Source organism: Leptodactylus fuscus, chromosome 2, assembly GCF_031893055.1.
Source record: "Leptodactylus fuscus isolate aLepFus1 chromosome 2, aLepFus1.hap2, whole genome shotgun sequence".
In the NCBI taxonomy this organism is placed as follows: domain Eukaryota; kingdom Metazoa; phylum Chordata; class Amphibia; order Anura; family Leptodactylidae; genus Leptodactylus; species Leptodactylus fuscus.
In genome coordinates, this window is record NC_134266.1 from 135,467,169 (window position 1) to 135,473,168 (window position 6,000).

The following is a 6,000-nucleotide window of genomic DNA, read 5'->3' on the forward strand; positions in this document are numbered from 1 at the left end:
GCCGCCCGCACGGTGCCAGCAGGCAGGGGGTGCTCTCTTACCTGGTCGCTGTTAGCAGTACTTTCTGAAGGGGGAGGCTTTATCCTGCCGCCTGGGATGTCCCATGATCCGGGGTGTCTTCCCGTGCTGTGCTCTGTCACATCTCCCTGGATAAGTTTATTCCTGCGGAATCCAGCTGCCCCCGTGTGTCCGAAGTGCTCGGCGTGTGCTGCTGTGCACGGAGTCCGTATCTACCGCATAGAGCTAGTGCATTCTATGTGTGGGTACCAGGCTCAATGTATCTTCTCCTCCATCTCTCGGCTCTGTATCCCTCCTCCTCCTCCTTCCTCAGTCTCTCCCTCTCTATCTCTGCTCCCCCTCTCTCTCCTCTCAGTGCCTCCTCCTTAACTCCGAGCTTCTCTCCATCCTTCACTCACTTCCATCTCTTTGGGTTTTTCTAGTTTCCCTGCTTTTCAGTTGAGCTTTTCCTCCACAATGTGTTCCAGTAGTGTGTGTCTGCTTCTGTCTCCAGCAGGCAGTGCCAGGTGATGGAGGTCGGATACAGTCTGTCACTCTATAGGATTGCGGTGCGTATACCCTATAGGTCTGAGGTAATGTGCCAGCTGTGCCCGCTGCTCTCCCCGAGGTGTCGCAGCCTTCAGCCAGTCCTCAGGCCCCGGGCATTGATGCTTTTGCTATTGGTGAGGGATAGAGCGAGGCCCTGTCTGTCCAGCGCTGGCAGCTGTGCCCCCACTCTGTGTACCAGGCTCAGTGTATCTTCTCCTCCATCTCTCGGCTCTGTATCCCTCCTCCTCCCTCCTTCCTCAGTCTCTCCCTCTCTATCTCTGCTCCCCCCCACTCTCCCTCTCTCCTCTCAGTGCCTCCTCCTTAACTCCGAGCTTCTCTCCATCCTTCACTCACTTCCATCGCTTTGGCTTTTTCTTGTATCCCTGCTCCCCTCAGTGTGTGTATTTGATATCCCTAAACACATTACCATCATCATGTGGCCAGCCCATGCCACCTCTTGAGCCCCAGTAAATCCCCTGACTCTTACTGAACCCACTACCTAAAGAGGCATCTAGAGTTTTTGTTGCAGAGGGGGTACCAAGCTGGCACAGTTGTATTGAAGTGGGCATAGTAGATCAACATCGCCATCCCATTTAATGTTCTAATAGTGCATTGCACCTGCAGACAAAAAGCTGCAAACAGAAGCAAACATCCCTGGCTCATGTTTAATGTATTAAGCTGGCTAAGGATATAACAATAACATGGATATAACAAAAGCCCAAAATATTTAGGAATCCAATCTTTTATCATCACAGGACCATCTCCAAATCACAACATGAGTAAAGACATTAAAAATAACTTAGTATGAACATTGAAGATATTTACGTATACAGTATGAATCCAAATAATATTGCTATCATCACAAAGAGTATTAATACTTTTTTACAATTCATCTAAGGGCTCGTTCACATCTGCGCCACCGGTCTCCGTTTTGCAGGTTTTCGTTTCCTGCCTGAAACTGGACAGGAGACGGAAACCTGCAGTCATTTTTCAAACCTATTCATTTGAATGGGTTTGGAAAGTGTCCGGCCGTGAGCGCTGGTGAGCGTTTTTTGCTCTCCGCAGCAAAACCGTTTTTCTTAACCGGACACAAAGTCGGACATGCAGTACTCTGTGTCCGGTTAAAAATAAACGGTTTCACTGCGGAGAGCACAAAACGCTCACCGGCCGGACACGGTCTCCCAGGTTTCCGTCTTTTGTCGGCAGAAGACGGAAACCTGAAAATGGAGATCGGGCGCTGGTGTGCACCCAGCGTAAGTATACATATAAACATGTATGGTAAGGCGGTTGTCTGAATGTCCAGTACCTTACATAACATTTAAGTAAAGTATGATCTGAACATTCTTACCTGCTCTATTAAAAGATGTATTCATATCTCACCAATAGGGGAGAAAAGGGAAAGTACCTGTCCATAGTATTCCCTAAATGTAGGTTTATCACCTCTAAAAATCTAGCCCTTGACACCCTTACACACATCAAAAAAGGGTGATCATGCCTGTAACATATTCATCATTTAAAATAGTTACAAAATATCACATCAGTGGACCAGGAAAAGAGGCTAAAGAACTGCAAAGTACTGTAGGCAAAGTGGTAGGTTATTCTGTCTGAACTAATGCATGGAAGGTCAAATACAGTAGTAGCCCTGTGGGCATTACACAGGTCCATATATATATTAATTCAGCACTTCTCAAAATATGGGGCATCCACTAGGTTGGTCTTGCGTCTTCTTACTGTATCTGTGGACCAGCCAATAGCAAGCATCGGTAAAGTGCAGTGAAGCTATGAATGAGACATTGTTCTGGAACACTTTTTTGAAACTATTTGCAGATGTCCAGGATTTATGTATTTACGCAGTAGGGCTTAAAGATTTATTTTTTTATTTTTCTCTGTGGATAGCATTGCAGTTTTGCAGCGCTGGAGTCCAGGGTTCAAATCCTGCCAAGGACAACATTTGCAAGGAGTTTGTATGTTCTCCACATGTTTGTCTAGGTTTTCTGGGTACTTCAGTTTCCTCCCACACGCCAAAGACATACTAATAGGGAATGTAGCTTGTGAGCATTATTTGGGACAGTGCCTGCAGAATATGTATATATGTATTATATAAGTAAGCAAAATAAATAAATAAACAAACTCATGCCTGGTATCGTGTCTCAGCACTCTTTGGATCACTGAAATCTGTCTTAAATACCTGTAATAATTAGTTTGCCAGGTGAGCCCAATTAAAGGAAACCTACTTACACTAGGTTCAGACTAGCGTCCAGGCTTCCGTTCTTTAGGGACCTGAAAAATGGAAACCGTATCCGCTTACAAAGCGGTAACCCACGGACCCCATTGACTATAATGGGTCCACGAGGTTTCCACCTGAAATCGGCATATTTTCAGTGAAATGGGGAATGGAGTCCCTGAATGCAGCTTTAAGAAGGAAGTTCCACATTATTATAGGAGTTTTCTGGGCAAAAAAATATTTTTAAGAGAGCTCTGTTAGTGCTCTCAGTGGGTTAATAAGTATAAGTGCACCTAAATACCTTTAGCAGTGTTTTAAGTTATGTCTGGCTTTCTCTCTAAGATCCTGGTATACTCTGCATTTGTTTACATGGTTAGCTTCCTGCTGTCTTAGCCTACAACTACCATGACGCATTGCAGTTCACTCAGATCCCCCTTTCACTTCTTCCTTCTCAACCCACCATTTCCCCAGCTAGCCTGCGGAGTACTAGCCCTACCTACCTTACTATCTCAGTTCCCTAACCCCCTCCCCACCCCATCATATTTACCTGTCTTCTCATCAGTGTCCCCTCATCTGCCCGTGCCTGCGCAATAGAGCCATTCCATTGTGTATGCTTGGGAGGTCCACTCCTTCTCTTTGTTTCTGCGGCATTCTATTGGATAGGAGCTAGCTCCCTTGAGAAGGAAGTGACACCCAGAAGAAGAGTACTTGAACATTGGCGAGTTTGAGGGAGCAGGGAGGTGCCCTCCCATCTCCGGAAACAGCGAAACGTAACATCATCAGGAAATCATAAAATGTGCGCCCCAAGCAAGATCGCCTGTGTAAGCGGCTATTTTTCTTGTGGCCACGGGCATGCGCAGTCGGCTCTGCTCGAGGCCTACAAATTTGACCGCCTGTGCTGGAAGAAGACGCGTGAAGAGGACGTTCCTGAAGAAGATGGAAGTGTCGCTGGAGAGTTCTCTCGCAACATTGGGGACACCCCCAGTGCTGTTTGAGCGCTGGGGCCCGCTCCCAGTGCTGCGAGAGAACTCATTTGCATACTGACGAAAACCGGGATTTATACCGAACGGCGGCGCGGAGAAGACATCTAAAGGTTGGAGAAGAATAGCCTTTCTTAAGGCTATTCCTATGTGTCAAAGAAAAAAAAAAGTGTTTTAATGGTAGAATCCCTTTAAAGTATTAGTTTATACTGGTCAACCCTTTAAGCAGACAACAGGTTTTAAGCAGTATGGAAAAGAAAAAGGATCTCTCTGTAGCCAAAAAGCATCAAATTGTGCAAAGCCTTGGACAAGGTATGAAAATTAGATATTTCACAAAAACTTAAGCATGATAATCGTACTATGATTAGATTTGTGGTTGAGTCAGAGCACAGACGGGTTTGTGCAGATAAAGTCATAATGAGAAAGGAATCTGCAAAACAAATTCATCGGACTAAGAGCAGCTTTTAACATACCATTATAAAGCAGCAAACAGGTACAGTCAGGGCAGTGTTGGCAGCCCTGAAATTTTTCCAGACAATTATTTCAATTACATTTTTTGTTATATACACATATTGGAACATCACAAGAAAAAACTGAAAAAAAAAGCCAAAAAAGATATAATTTTATTCTAAACTTCAAAAATGGGCCGGACAAAAATTACTGTCACTCTCAACTTAATATTTGGTTATACACCACGTAAATAACTGAAATCAATCACTTTCTATAACCATCTACAAGCTTCTTGCACCTCTAAACTATAATTTTGGACCATTCTTCTTTTGCAAACTGCTGCAGGTCTCTCATATTTGAAGGGTGCCTTCAGTTTTCATTCAACAGTGTCATGGAAGAAGATTGAAGATATATGTCAAGGGGCTTAACGGGACAACCTGTAGGAAAAGTGCACCAGACAGCCCCCTGAGGTCTGACCAGAAACCTCGAATCAGGAGACAGTCCCAGAAAATGTGGTATAACGTACCTAGGGCTTTGTTACATTGCCAGTATTCAGGCAGGATAGAGGAGTTCAAGAGATAGAAAAGTGTAGGCATGTGATACCAGTGCATAAGGATTTTGTACTGGGTTTCCTTGAAGGTAACATAAGTGGAGGATTTGGCGGCATGACTGAGCAGATCATATATCTATGGGAAAGGGGGGTCCATCCCTCCAGAGAGGAAATAATCTGATAAAGAGCCATAATCAAACCTCTGGTGGAGGTGCCCATTGTACTTGACTTCGCAAATGCAGTAGGGATGGAGAAATCTGTAGCAACAAGTTATGTGATCATAAAATGAAAAATTTGTTGATAGTGGATCCACTCTGTCCCAGTCAGGCGCAAAACAGTGGTAAATTAGTCAAAGGGCCTGAGCTCCACAGTCAGAAGGTCCACCTGGAACAAACCTGCCCCACTCTAGTTACATACCACAGTAGCTTTCAAACTCTCTGGAAGAAGCGGCTTGTATAGTAAAGCCAGAGGAAATAGCCTACTATAGGTAGTCTAGAGTCCTTTGGTGAAACAAAGAGGATGAGGGAGAGAGGAGGGGGAGCAGGACCACAAGAAAGTATTCAGATGCATAGGTGCAAGTCATATTTTTGCATGTTTTACTGATTTTGTGCAGGCCTGCGGAGCAGCCCAAAACAGGATACATCGCAAGTGGGTGGCCTAGTAATAATGAAGGATATGTTTGTCAAGACCTTGTTTTGTTTTATAAAATTTTGTGTTTTTCTGTTGGGTTCTGATCCGGTGGTCTGGGGTCTTGTGGTGGTTTCCTTGCCTTTGGGCCATCTGCTTGGGCATTTACTATCAGCCTTTTGAGTATACCTGAGGTTCTATGGATCGAACCTCAGGTGTTGGTCATTTCCATTATCCTATGGGATTATCCTGGGGCCTTTATTAGGAGGAGGGCTGGCTTCACCAGTTGCCGGTTTTCGTGGTTACCACCTAGAACTCTTGACTCAGGGAGGAATATTGTTTGGTAGAATTTCAACTGACTAGGAAGTGGTGTGAGTGTTACCTTATGTGTGAGTCTGGTTTGTCCCTCCACACTTTAACTCTACCCTGTCCTTCAGTTCTGTTTGTCTGACACTATCTGGTTGTGTGTGAGGTTTTGGGTTCCAGTTTGTTTTGTCCAGTCTTGTGTTAACCCTTTCCTCACCTCTCCACTGTTCCTCTCCTCATTATCTTGTTACGTATTGTGTTGTGCTGCGTGTCTGTTGTCCAGCACTTCCCATCCTGTTTGTTTTGTCTGCAGCTGC

General features: G+C 44.9%; 1 protein-coding gene across 1 annotated transcript in view; it reads right to left on the reverse strand.

Moving 5' to 3' along the window:
• ADGRB2 (adhesion G protein-coupled receptor B2) overlaps positions 1–202 on the reverse strand; it is a 390,112-nt gene extending 389,910 nt beyond the window's left edge. The window contains exon 1 of the mRNA XM_075264673.1: positions 42–202. The gene's annotated coding sequence lies outside the window, so the exon portion shown is untranslated. The remainder of the gene's footprint in view (positions 1–41) is intronic.
• Between the last annotated feature and the right edge of the window lie 5,798 nt (positions 203–6,000).